Source organism: Octopus sinensis, linkage group LG17 (assembly GCF_006345805.1).
Source record: "Octopus sinensis linkage group LG17, ASM634580v1, whole genome shotgun sequence".
Taxonomy (NCBI): domain Eukaryota; kingdom Metazoa; phylum Mollusca; class Cephalopoda; order Octopoda; family Octopodidae; genus Octopus; species Octopus sinensis.
Window position 1 is genome coordinate 24,601,431 of NC_043013.1, and position 12,500 is coordinate 24,613,930.

Here is a 12,500-nt window from a genome sequence, read left to right on the forward strand (position 1 = left end):
CCAAGCAGTAGAACATGTCGTTTCCAAATTTCTGGCAAAGTGAATTGTGTCATGGTGCTGTTTTTATCAGAAACGGTGTCCAACAGACCCTATTATACTGTGTAGTCGACAAAATTTAAAACAATGTGCATGCGCAATATCAAAAAATATGAAATGGCGACAATTTACCCATTGCACTCTGTGTATGTGTATATATGTGTGTGTGCGTGTATGTATAGAGTGTATTACATGTATGTATGTATATTTGTATGTATGTATGTTTGTATTATGTATTCTCTCTCTCTCTTTCTCACACTCACACATTACACTACAATGAAGAATTAGAAATGTGACTGTTCATTACCAGAAACGCTTCCATTTTCTTAAATAGACACTTTACCATTGCTACTTCGAGAAACCACAGTCTGAAATATTTCAGTAGAAATCTAGATTCTTCTGTTATTACTATTGGACATGCAATGGCGGTGGTTCTCTGGGCTAATAATAGTTTGGCTTCTTTAGCGACTTCAGTTCTTTCAGAAGAGATCTGATATTGAATGAACATATTATTTGATCTTCAATTGAGTTGAAATGTTAGACAAGTTGAGTGAGTGGCAAGTAAGTGAAAAGGTAATGGCGACAAGAGATACTGACAGACGTGAAAAGTGGAAAGGGAGAAAAAGATTAAGGAGATAAGAAGAGTAGAGGAAGTAAGAACAGAAAAAGAAACTGAAAAAGTTGAGAAGAATCGAAGAAAGAAAGAAAATTAAAGAAAATGAACGCAAGAAGTGAGAGGGGGTAGAAGTTTGAGAGGGAAAGAAATTATGTAAAGAAATTAATGGAAAGAACTAAATTAGTATTTTTTTCTAACTTAGGTACAAAATCAAAACTTCTTGTAATGGTGACCACTTTACTTTATTAACCCAGAAGGATGAACGACAAAGTTGACCCAGCGTCATTTGAACTCAGAATGCTGATCCCGAATAAATAGTGTAAGGCATTTAGTCGGACAGTCTCATGATTCTGTAAATCTTCCGAACTGATGTAATCTTATAAGGAATACCTGATACACAAAATAGTTGAACAAAAAGAAAAATAGGTTCCACTGCACCTGTGACATTTTTTAATCACTTAGAGGAGGAAGAGTCCTCCTATCAATGACGGGAGAGAAGAAGGAAGTTGTTCTCAAACTTCTATTATTGTTTATCTCTCAATATCAGCCATAATGTAGCAAGACTTGATGGTCAAAAGCATTCCCACCATGACCATCAAGTCTTGTACGTTTTAATATGTTTGAACATCTAAAATTGAATTACCATTTTACAATAATGAGGTGTAAAATAAGAGCGAGAGAGATTTAACTGCTAGAAGTTTGAGAAAATGGATAGAGGCTCTTTTGTTGGCTCGCGTTCGTAAAAATGTTGAATACTAAAATAACCACTATTGCACCACTCCATGGTGGAATACGTCTTTTTTTTTTTCGAAGACAAAATAAAGTTAACTTAAACATAGTTTGTTTTTTTTAAAGACCGTAGTGTGATGTTTGTTGGAGATCTTGTTGCTATTTCCAGACGATCACGTGGAATCTATGGTCGGCTTCTTATGCGAAAGTGGTCGGTGAATCAACAGAACCGATGGATTTCGGTGATTCAATACATCAGGATGAAGGAGGAATACACCTGAAGAATAGTTTCTGATTTCTAGATTATTAATTTAAGTTTCCACTTACTACTTACTTTTCATTTCTATCACTAATTTATTTATTTCTAACTCAAACTTTCAAAAAGGACAAATCATAAATGTTATTTAAATCATTTTATCCAGTGATTAACCGTGGCGTCAATCCTTAACGAAAAATGAATAATTCATCGACTCGCTTTTATTACATCTTTAAGCTGCAACGGGCAGTAAACAACATTGAAGTGGAAAGTGGTAAGTTTAGGAACCGAGAAAAACAAAGGACAAACCGATGCATTATGAAACATTTAGTCTACTGGCTCCAGTTCAACTTATTGGCCGCTAAACATTGTTTTGATTCATCATTAGCATTATAGCCGGCATTATGATGGTAAAAAGCGTTCATTGTGAGTTTAAGAAAATACTTGTTTCGTGATCGACACGCGCGCGCGCGCGCGCACACACACACACACACACACACACACACATAAGTAAGCACATAAATGCAACACAAGGTGGTAAAGAAATGGTATGCGAATACCGGAGTTAGAATAATATGCTTTTTATCAAAGCTGCAAAAATATCACAAAATAACTGTTACTCTGATTTTCACGTGTCCATGGATTACTTGAAAAAATAAAGTTGTAATGGCTAACCGCGTTGCTGGTCGGAGTAATTCGAGAAGATGCTTTGACATTGATGTCCCTGAAGGAAACTGTTTTGTTGGTGCTGTCTTCGAGTTTGTTGGTATTATGCATGGGTACATATCCTGTAAGCTAGAGGATAACAACAGCTTTGACAGAAAGAGTAGTCTTTCCTGAACCTGTGGTGGATACATGACATCCCACCAAGAAGTGTATGCCTTCGCTATCCAAGAACAGTAGATAGCCCTAACCTGATCAACAAGAGGGACAAGGATACCATCAAACTTCCACGTTATGGTAGAAAATGTCGGCTCTGCTATACCTATTTCTTTACTACCCACAAGGGGCTAAATACAGAGGTAACAAACAAGGACAGACAAACGGATCAAGTCGATTACATCGAGCCCAGTGCGTAACTGGTACTTATTTAATCGACCCCGAAAGGATGAAAGGCAAAATCGACCTCGGCGGAATTTGAACTTAGAACGTAGTGGCTCTGCTATACCAGTGTAGAAGATATCAACTCCATCATTAGCTGCTTCCCCAAAATGTCTACAAGATAGCACCTGCCCATGAGGCATGATATATTTGCAAAGACTATTTGCAATAGACTATTTACAAAAATTGCCATGACGTATATGTCAGAAGCATGTCAGAACCAACATGTATTCACACCTTTTAAAAGAAGGAACACTGGTAAAACATTCTAGTAAAAACAGTAATTCGGTGCAAATATATTCGACCTGATATTGGTCTCTGTTGGACAGGAAACAAAGGTTATGCACTGTGGTGGAAGTTAACTGACCAGCGGATGGGAATGTAAAATCAAAGTTCAAGAAAAATACATTTATAGTGAATTAATGTGGAACTTACAGCTCTGACAATAAATTCTCATTTATACTTATCGTACCTACAATTTTACACAAAATCCTAGAAATACTAAAAATAGAAAAATGTGTTTGGCACTTTCTGGCAGTAGAAAGTACAGTATAGTCGGGCGAATGAAAAGGAATTTAGAATAAGTATACATTGGAATAATTATAACAAAGAGATTTCTGAAATTCTATTGACAAGCTTTCAGAGGTGTGCGGAGCTTTTGGTATTGAAATTTTTTTAGGGAGATAAAAATGACATTTAACAATATGGAAAATGGCACATATTCACCATACATTTTCGACCGAAAACTGTAGGCTGCGTATTTTTATAAAATTAAACATTCTTCTAAGATCAGTATGGGTTAAGCAATTTTGTGGAAATTCCAAATTTATAATCGTTGAAGGAATAGTATTAGTATAAGGAAAAATGAATCAGCTTAAAAGAGGGGAAAGATCGAGGCTTCAGCGTAGAATTTTATCATTTTTATAATGCTTATGAAATGAGCTTCTGATCTATAACTAAATTTGTTACGCGAAGAAATGTTTCTATTTTCGCACTTGCATAAAGTTGTTTTCAGAAGTATCGCAGGACCTTGACAAAAAAAAAAAAAGAATGAGAATAACTTAGCTCACTTATACTAAACGTTTTTCAAGTTAAATTCAGTTATATTTTTACAAAAGTAAACCGGATGAAGACTAACAAATTAACTTTATAAAATTTGTTGTTTTTTTTTTATACATTACATTACACTATGTCAGGTTGTAAGTAAATGTACGTACACATACACACAATATATCTCTTTGTGTTGTATTTCTGGTATATGTATAATTATTATTTTTTCTTCTTTTGTATATAGCCGTAAAGCTTCATACTGTTATATATGCGTAATTCTTTGTTTGTTGTATTTATATAATGTTTTGTTTGTTTCTGTCTCAGTATACATTCGCTAGCTTTTTACCAGCTGCTTAAGAATAGCATTAGCGCCTGAAAAATTGAGTGGTCTGAATGGTAATGGCGCGAAACCACAATGATATTTTGCGCCATTGACTGACAAGGAAATCTCAGCTGCGAATATTCCGTGTTTCGTGTCTTTGTCTAAAATTCCCGTTCCTTAAGTTTTCATCTAGTTTCTCGTTTTCCCCTTGTTGTGTTATATATTGTGGTATATACCTGGTAGATTACCGATAAAGCACGTTCACTGTCTCACTGTTCACTGCGTATTTGGTTAACAAGAGAGACGGAAGATAGAAAATACGAGAATTTTTATTTATCACTACAATTGTTTCGACCCATCTTACATCGATCCTTTACGGGTGTGATACTTAATAACTGGTTCAAGAGCATCCGTCGGTGTAGATGTGTCTCTTCGGGTGATAAATAGAGATAACTCGTTAACATAACAGTTCCGCAACCCAATCCTCGGTTCATATGTTTCAACGAAGATCGTCAAGGAATATTTTGCCACTTTGGACAAACGTTTCTCCAAATCAAATAGATGCCATGCTAGTGAAATAGCTAATATGGCAACAACGTCGGGAAATGAAGTCAGAACTGCTACATATGCAACTAAATATAACAAATGCTTATTCAGTGAAAAATCTAGATGCCCGTTGATGAACCTCTGTATGAGTACAAATCTTGTATATAAATGTACTATACACACTAGGCGGGCACCGTATGTTTACATTGGGAGAACGGCTGATTCATTCAAGAATCGTTATCGCAACCATGTTGCCAGCTTCAAGAAAATCATCAAGAGACATTCAGCATCTTTGGCCGATTTTGTGTGGCAACTTAAGGAAGAGAAAATTAAGTATAACATAACTTGGTCCATAGTAAGGCAAGTAAAACCATATAATATCGTTTCAAGGAGATGCCGACTCGGCTCCGAGGAATCTCTGTCTATTCTGCGAACCAATGAGAAGATCGTTAATAGAATTTCTGGAAGACTCGCAAGATGCATACATGCATATAAATGCACTTTCGCACAATGTAGTGGTAATGAATTTATGTAATTTTTAACCTAATTAATAATCATAATACACTTTAAGGTATGGATGAATTAAATTTAGCTCTAACCTTCCCATTCTTATAAACACCAAGTAGCTATTTAATTTGCTATATAAATATATGTGCACCAAACCACACGTGTGCGTATGTTTATATCTTCGTAGATATTTGTATGCGCGAGTGTACATGCACCATACAAGCAACGGGAGGGCGTTATCGACATCCGTTAACGGTTATATTTAATACTTTTTCGCTGCATTGTGTATTCGTTTCTTTTTTGCATCTGTTATCTTTTTATTTATTTATTATTGATCTTCTTTATAAATGAAGCCATATCATTTAATATGCTGATTTTCTTTACATGAAGTGAGAAGATATCTTGCAGTTATTTCAATGAGTTATATTTATTTATTACCCGAAGAGACACATCTACACCGTCGGATGCTCCTGAACCAGTTGTGAAGTATCCCACCAGTGAGGGATCGATGCTAGATGAATCTAAACAATTGTAGTGATTAATAAAAATTCTCGTGTCTTCTATCTTGCATCTCTCTCAATAACGAAATATATATATATATATATATATATATATATACACCCACATACCCACCCCTACCCCCAAACCTTCGAAACTGTCACCTTGCGCAGCGATATACCGATCCCAGCGTTCCTGCTACTTCTGGAATTCGGTCTGGAAGTTATTTTCCGTCAGCGAGTCGAGGACCTTCTGCGATTCGCTCTGGATCTCGACATCAGTATTAAAACGATGACCTTTGAGCTGCATTTTTATCTTGGGGAAGAGATGGAAGTTCACAAGTGCTAAATTTCGCGAACAGGACTGGTGCAGAAGCAATACCATGTTTTTGACGAGAATCTCACGAGTAAGGAGAGTTCGGTGGCACAGTGCAATGTCGTCGTGAAGAATCCAATTCTTCGCGCTGCAAACAGATCCGGTCGCTTTCGCCGAATGTCCTCCCTTCAAACGCTTCAGAACGTCACAGTAGAACTTTCGATTTCACAACTAGTAAAGTAAACACAGCGATGTTCCTTTCTACACTGCCTCATGAAGTTCGCTGCTAGCTCTCACTGCACACACAATCGTGTACGGTCATCTGTTTGCGTGCTACAGAACTAGTCCAGCAACTTTTTCATACAACCTAGTATAGAATACAACAGGAGTCTTTGGTATTATTTATTTTCCAGTACACGTGTTTCATTTGCTAGTAGGAGTTACGAAATTTTACATGTTAGATAACTATGTAAGGTAACTAAATAACTCATATTAGAAATTCTTCAGATAGAGAATCAGTTAATATTATTTGATTCTATGTTTGAAGAATTTCTAGAGGGTGATATCTTACAGAATTTTGATAAATGTACAATTTTGCAACTCCCATTGGCAAATGAAACATGTGTAATAATGAATAGATAATACCAAAGCATTTTGTTCAGTCTCTTGTTTAAATATATGATTTAATCAGCAAAAATATTTTCCAGCATACCTCACACAAATACAACATCTAAATATTATTTGGATTACTGGAATAAGCAGATTACAACCCAATCTACATATATATATATATATATATATATATATATATATATATATATATATATATATATATATATATATATATATATATATATATATCCACGCACACACACACATATATGATAGATAGATAGATAGATAGAGATAGATAGATAGATAGATAGATAGATAGATAGATAGATAGATAGATAGATAGATAGTTTCGGGTCTAAATGATCTTTGAGAGTGAACTTGTAGTTGCTGCTGCTGCTGCTGTTTAGCCGCAGTTGTACTCTCCATGAGTAAACCTAGGATCTATAATCTGGCCGCGCGGTAAGGCGATGAGCTGGCAGAATCGTTAGCGCGCCGGGCGAAACGCTTAGCAGTATTTCGTCTGCTGTTACGTTCTGAGTTCAAATTCCGCCGAGGTCGACTTTGCCTTTCATCCTTTCGGGGTCGATAAATTAAATACCAGTTGCGTACTGAGGTCGATCTTATCGACTGGCCTCTTGCCCCAAAATTTCGGGCCTTGTTCCTAGAGTAGAAACGAATCTGGTCGTTCGGTCTTTATTTCAGGAAAAGTGTATCGGGGTATGTTACTGATCTGTCCTTCCAGCGATGAAGCTTTTGTGTGTGCGTATGAATGTTTGTATGTTTGTGTATATGTATGTATGTGTGTACGTATATATGCCTGCATTATGTATGTGCGCATGTATGTATAGTATGTATAGTAAATCTCAATAAAATGTAAGCAAAACACACCTGATATAACGATTTGGGATAGAGAAGAGAAACTGTGCACAGTTGTGGAAATTAGCTGCTCGGCAGATGTTAACATAAAGATGAAGATGGGTGAAAAAGAGAACACCTATGCTGAACTATTGATAACTCTGAAGTTATTCTATCCAGATTACAAGTTCAGGTTTATACCTGTAATTATAGGAGCCCCGGGATATGTAACACATTGCCTAAATACCAATCTTGAGAAATTAGGCTTCTCAAAACCAGAAAGGAGAAAGCTAATTCGAAGACTACAGATCTAATCCATCACTGGAACTGTAAAAATTTGTAAAACTTTCCAGAAGTTTATAGTTTAAATATATATGAGCATGTCTAGATATGCAACTATATGCATGAGAATACGCACATAAAACATACAAATCTGCACATACATACATACATACATACAAAAATACCCTGTTGTTGATGTTGAAATTTCAATGAAGGAGCCTTGGATCTAGGTTCGAACCCGGTTCTTTATTGGCAAGAAATCTTGAAATAAACTGAATAATGACATACATACATACATACGTACGTATGTATGTACATGTGTGTATATGTATGTAACTGTCTTTATCTTTTATTGCGTGGTGCGTTTTTATTTGCTTTCCCTCCTTTTTAAAAACTGACTTGAAAAGGATGTAACTATAATTGTTCTTAAAGTCAGCTTTTAGTAGTTTTTTTTTTCTTCCTTTGTAGGTTCTAGTTCTTTTGTATTTTCACTGCTGTTTGACTGCTTTGTTCAGTTCTTTTATCGTTCTACTTTGATAATATCATCCAGGTTTTCCAGTATTTCTGCTCTATTCTGGCTTTTCGCCTCTGCTCAATGACTGTCTCTATTCTGATAGCAAACTCGTTACTTGTTTTCAATATTTCTCTAAAGCTGACATTTTCTTTAGATGTTTTTTTTTTCTTTTTCTTTGAAAGACACATACACTTTGTCTATTGACATCAGTTTGCAACCATAGCGAAGGTGTGAAAGCGACTCCTCTCTATATATTTCAGATTTTATACTCATCATATTGTTTTGGCATCATTAATCTTTTCTCTTCTTTGCTATTTACAAACGTTTGGCTAAGAACAGAATGATCAAAACCTATCTTAATTGAGTAGTATGCTCTTCTGCTTTTGAAAGATGGCTACCTGAATCACTGATTATAGTGAAACCCATGTTAACTTTTTTATATATATATTGAGTGGTGGAACGTGATATTTATCACCATGAGGCCATTTATTCTACAAAACTGTAGCAGCTCCATTCCTCTTTCGTTTGTTGCTCCGAAAACATATTTTCTGTCCCACTTAGCCGGCTTTTGCATTAGTCTTTAACTTAAGCATTGAAATTCTCCGATGATCACTCAATAGTTGTTTCATGGCAACCAATTTATTTTTGCTTGTCGCTCAGTTAACCAAAGCATATACAAAGTGCATGGAAGTAAATGGTACGGAGTGTAACATTGTTTGATCAAGCAAATAAATGATAACAGAAGACAGTTCTGAAGTAGAACATCTCACAAAGCTTATGCTGGAATTGGCGGGATCTCAATCTTTATTCCCTCTATCGCAACCTATGCCTCGGAAGCGTGTCCCTAAAATCCAAAGTGACACGCAGACAAGAATTTTTTCAAATGCTACTAAATAGTACTCTTTATATTAAGTGTTATTAAGAAACGAACATTGAAATAAAGAAAAACTTTTTTCACGTGTATCGTATCGATGTACTAAGAAGAAGTAATTGAAATGAGTTGGCCATGAATTAACAGGGCCGCACAATAATTATGCAGCGCTGGCAGCGTGAAAGCCTTAGACAATATGTTAAAATCCATGAGAGGTAGGAGCTCTCATACATGTGAGACACGGGGTCAATGCTCGCAATAGTATCGGATCAAAGAGTTCAGCGAGTAGAAGAAAGGGATCGTTCTAACTAAACTAAGATTATGTAAACTGTACTTGAGTGCGATTACCTCAAAGGAAATATTCAGTGCATTTGTACAGTAACGGTTTTACTGGTTTGGAAAGTCCAGTGTCTTTTGGTAAGACATTTCGACTTTGAATGCGCGCGCGTGCGTGAGAGTGTACGCGCAAATGCATATTTGCATGCATGGGATTAAAAAAATTCGTTTCGCGAGATCTCAGATTTGATCCCATCGTATGACAACGCAGAGAAGTACGTTATATATATATATATATATATATATATACTAAAACTTGTACGCGAAAATGGGTCGATGGAAAGTGCGAGGAAGCCCATCAGATGAATCATACCGATTATTCCACCGGCCAGCACTGTCACAGTAACTCTGCTTGAAGCTTCAGTTAACAACCCGTAGAATATTCATCCACGTACCCTATCATTCAACGAGTTTTACCAAACCAAACAGCTGCAATATACCCAAAGTCAAAAGAGGTTCAGTTATATACGTACACACGCAACGCAGACACACACACACACACACACACACACACACACACACACACACACACACACACACACACACACACACACACACACACACATACACACACACATACACAGTATGTGCGAGGGTGTATGCCATGAGATGACGGATGCAAATCGAAAAGATGTTATATTGACAAGAAATCATATGACATACAGACAGGCAAACAGACATACGTACATATATGCATTTAACAATGTTCAAATTAAAAGAAGGCGGCGAGCTGGCAGAAACGTTTGCACGCCGGGCGAAATGCTTAGCAGTATTTCGTCTGCCGTTTCGTTCCGAGTTCAAATTCCGCCGAGGTCGACTTTGCCTTTCATCCTTTCGGGGTCAATAAATTAAGTACCAGTTGCGCTCTGGGGTCGATATAATGGACTTGATCCGTTTGTCTGTCCTTGTTTGTCCTCTCTGTGTTTAGCCCCTTGTAGGTAGTAAAGAAATAGGTATTTCGTCTATCTTTACATTCTGAGTCCAAATTCCGCTGAGGTCGACTTTACCTTTTATCCTTTCGGGGTTGATGAATTAAGTACCAGTTGCGTACTGGGGTCGATCTAATCGACTGGCCCCCTCCCCCAAAATTCCAGGCGTTGTACCTAGAGTAGAAAAGAATGTTCAATTAAAAGAAAAATAATAGGCGCAGGAGTGACTGTGTGGTAAGTAGCTTGCTAACCAACCACATGGTTGCGGGTTCAGTCCCACTGCGTGGCATCTTGGGCAAGTGTCTTCTGCTATAGCCCCGGGCCGACCAATGTCTTGTGAGTGAATTTGGTAGACGGAAACTGAAAGCAGCCTGTCGTATATATGTATATTATATTATATATATATATATGTGTGTGTCTGTGTTTGTCCCCCTAGCATTGCTTGACAACCGATGCTGGTGTGTTTACGTCCCCGTCACTTAGCGGTTCGGCAAAAGAGACCGATAGAATAAGTACTGGGCTTACAGAGAATAAGTCCCGGGGTTGATTTGATCGACTAAAGGCGGTGCTCCAGCATGGCCGCAGTCAAATGACTGAAACAAGTAAAAGAGTAAAAGAGTAAAGAGAGAGATCTGCCAAACGCTTGTTTGTTGCCATTTAGAGAGTATTCAACATAAAGAATCAAGTAGATACGTTTGCTGAGAGTTTCACCCTGTTCAGGCCTTCTTCAAATGTCATACGACACAGAAGCTGTCAGCTCAAAACTTTAATAAATAAACTGTGTATAGATTCAACTTTACAACATAAATATACATACATACATGCAAACACATACACACGCGCTCGCGCGCGCATCCCTCCCTCCATCGCAGGCGTGTTTCTATCTTAAGAAGCTTGCTTCCCAACCCACATGCTCCCGAGTTCATTCGCACTTCGTGACACCTTGGGCAGGTGTCTTCTACTATAGCTTCGGGTCGACTAAAGCCTTGTGAGTAGATTTGATAAACGGAAACTGAAAGAAGTCCACACACAAAATTCAAGAAGTCTTTGGACAAATTCCTTCAAACAGTCCCGGACGAACCACCCACACCCGGATATGTCTCTGTAAACAATAGCTCTCTGCTCGAATGGGCCTTGGTGCCCAAATCCTGAATTGAAAGACTTCGCCAGGTGGTGCTATTAAGTTAGACATGGCCTGGGCCAATACTGGCCAAAACCTTTCTAAGTTATTATAAGTTATTCTTATGTATGTATACACACACACCCACACGTATATATGTATGTGTGTGTATTTGTGTGTATGGTGTGTGTGTGTGTGTGTGTGTGTGTGTGTGTGTGTGCGTGTGTGTGTGTGTGTGTGTGTGTGTCCGTTGCCACCGCTTCACAACTGGTGTTTACGTCCCCCAGCGTAGCAGTTCGGCAAAACAGAACGAATGAATAAGTATTAGGCTTTAAAAAAAAGTCCTGGGATCAATGTTTTCGCCTAAAACCGTTCAAAGCGGTGCTCCAGCATAGCCACAGTCAAATGACTGGAACAAATAAAACAATTAAACAATAAAACAATGCATATAGGCACAGGAGTGGCTGTGTGGTAAGTAGCTTGTTTACCAATCACATGGTTCCGGGTTCAGTCCCACTGCGTGGCACCTTGGACAAGTGTCTTCTACTATAGTCTCGGGCCGACCAAAGCCTTGTGAGTGGATTTGGTAGACGGAAACTGAAAGACGCCCGTCGTATATATATATATATATGATGTGTGTGTTTGTATGTCTTTGTTTGTCCCCCTAGCATTGCATAACAACCGATGCTGGTGTGTTTATGTCCCCGTTACTTAGCAGTACGGCAAAAGAAACCGATATAATAAGTACTAGGCTTACAAAAGAATAAGTCTCGGGGTCGAGTTGCTCGATTAAAGGCGGTGCTCAAGCATGGCCGCAGTCAAATGACTGAAACAAGTAAAAGAGTAAAAGAGAGAGTATACGTACATGTGTTTGTGTGTGCGCGCGCGCATGTATGTGTATATACTTTTGTTTTGGTGAATTTAGTCTCTTGCCAGTCCGAGTTTCGCCTGTGGGCACACAGGCTCTTCAGGTGAGAGACGGACTCGACCAAAATGAAAGCA

General features: G+C 37.8%; 1 protein-coding gene across 2 annotated transcripts in view; it reads right to left on the reverse strand.

The window, feature by feature from the left end:
* Positions 1-12,500, reverse strand: part of LOC115220867 (neuronal acetylcholine receptor subunit alpha-10) — an 83,584-nt gene that overhangs the window by 66,233 nt on the left and 4,851 nt on the right. Inside the window, exon 1 of one of the 2 annotated variants that reach the window (XM_036510447.1) lies at positions 1,947-2,020. The exons of the other annotated variant lie outside the window; for it this stretch is intronic. The gene's annotated coding sequence lies outside the window, so the exon portion shown is untranslated. Of the gene's footprint in view, positions 1-1,946; positions 2,021-12,500 lie in introns of those variants that run through there. 2 annotated transcript variants of the gene reach the window in all.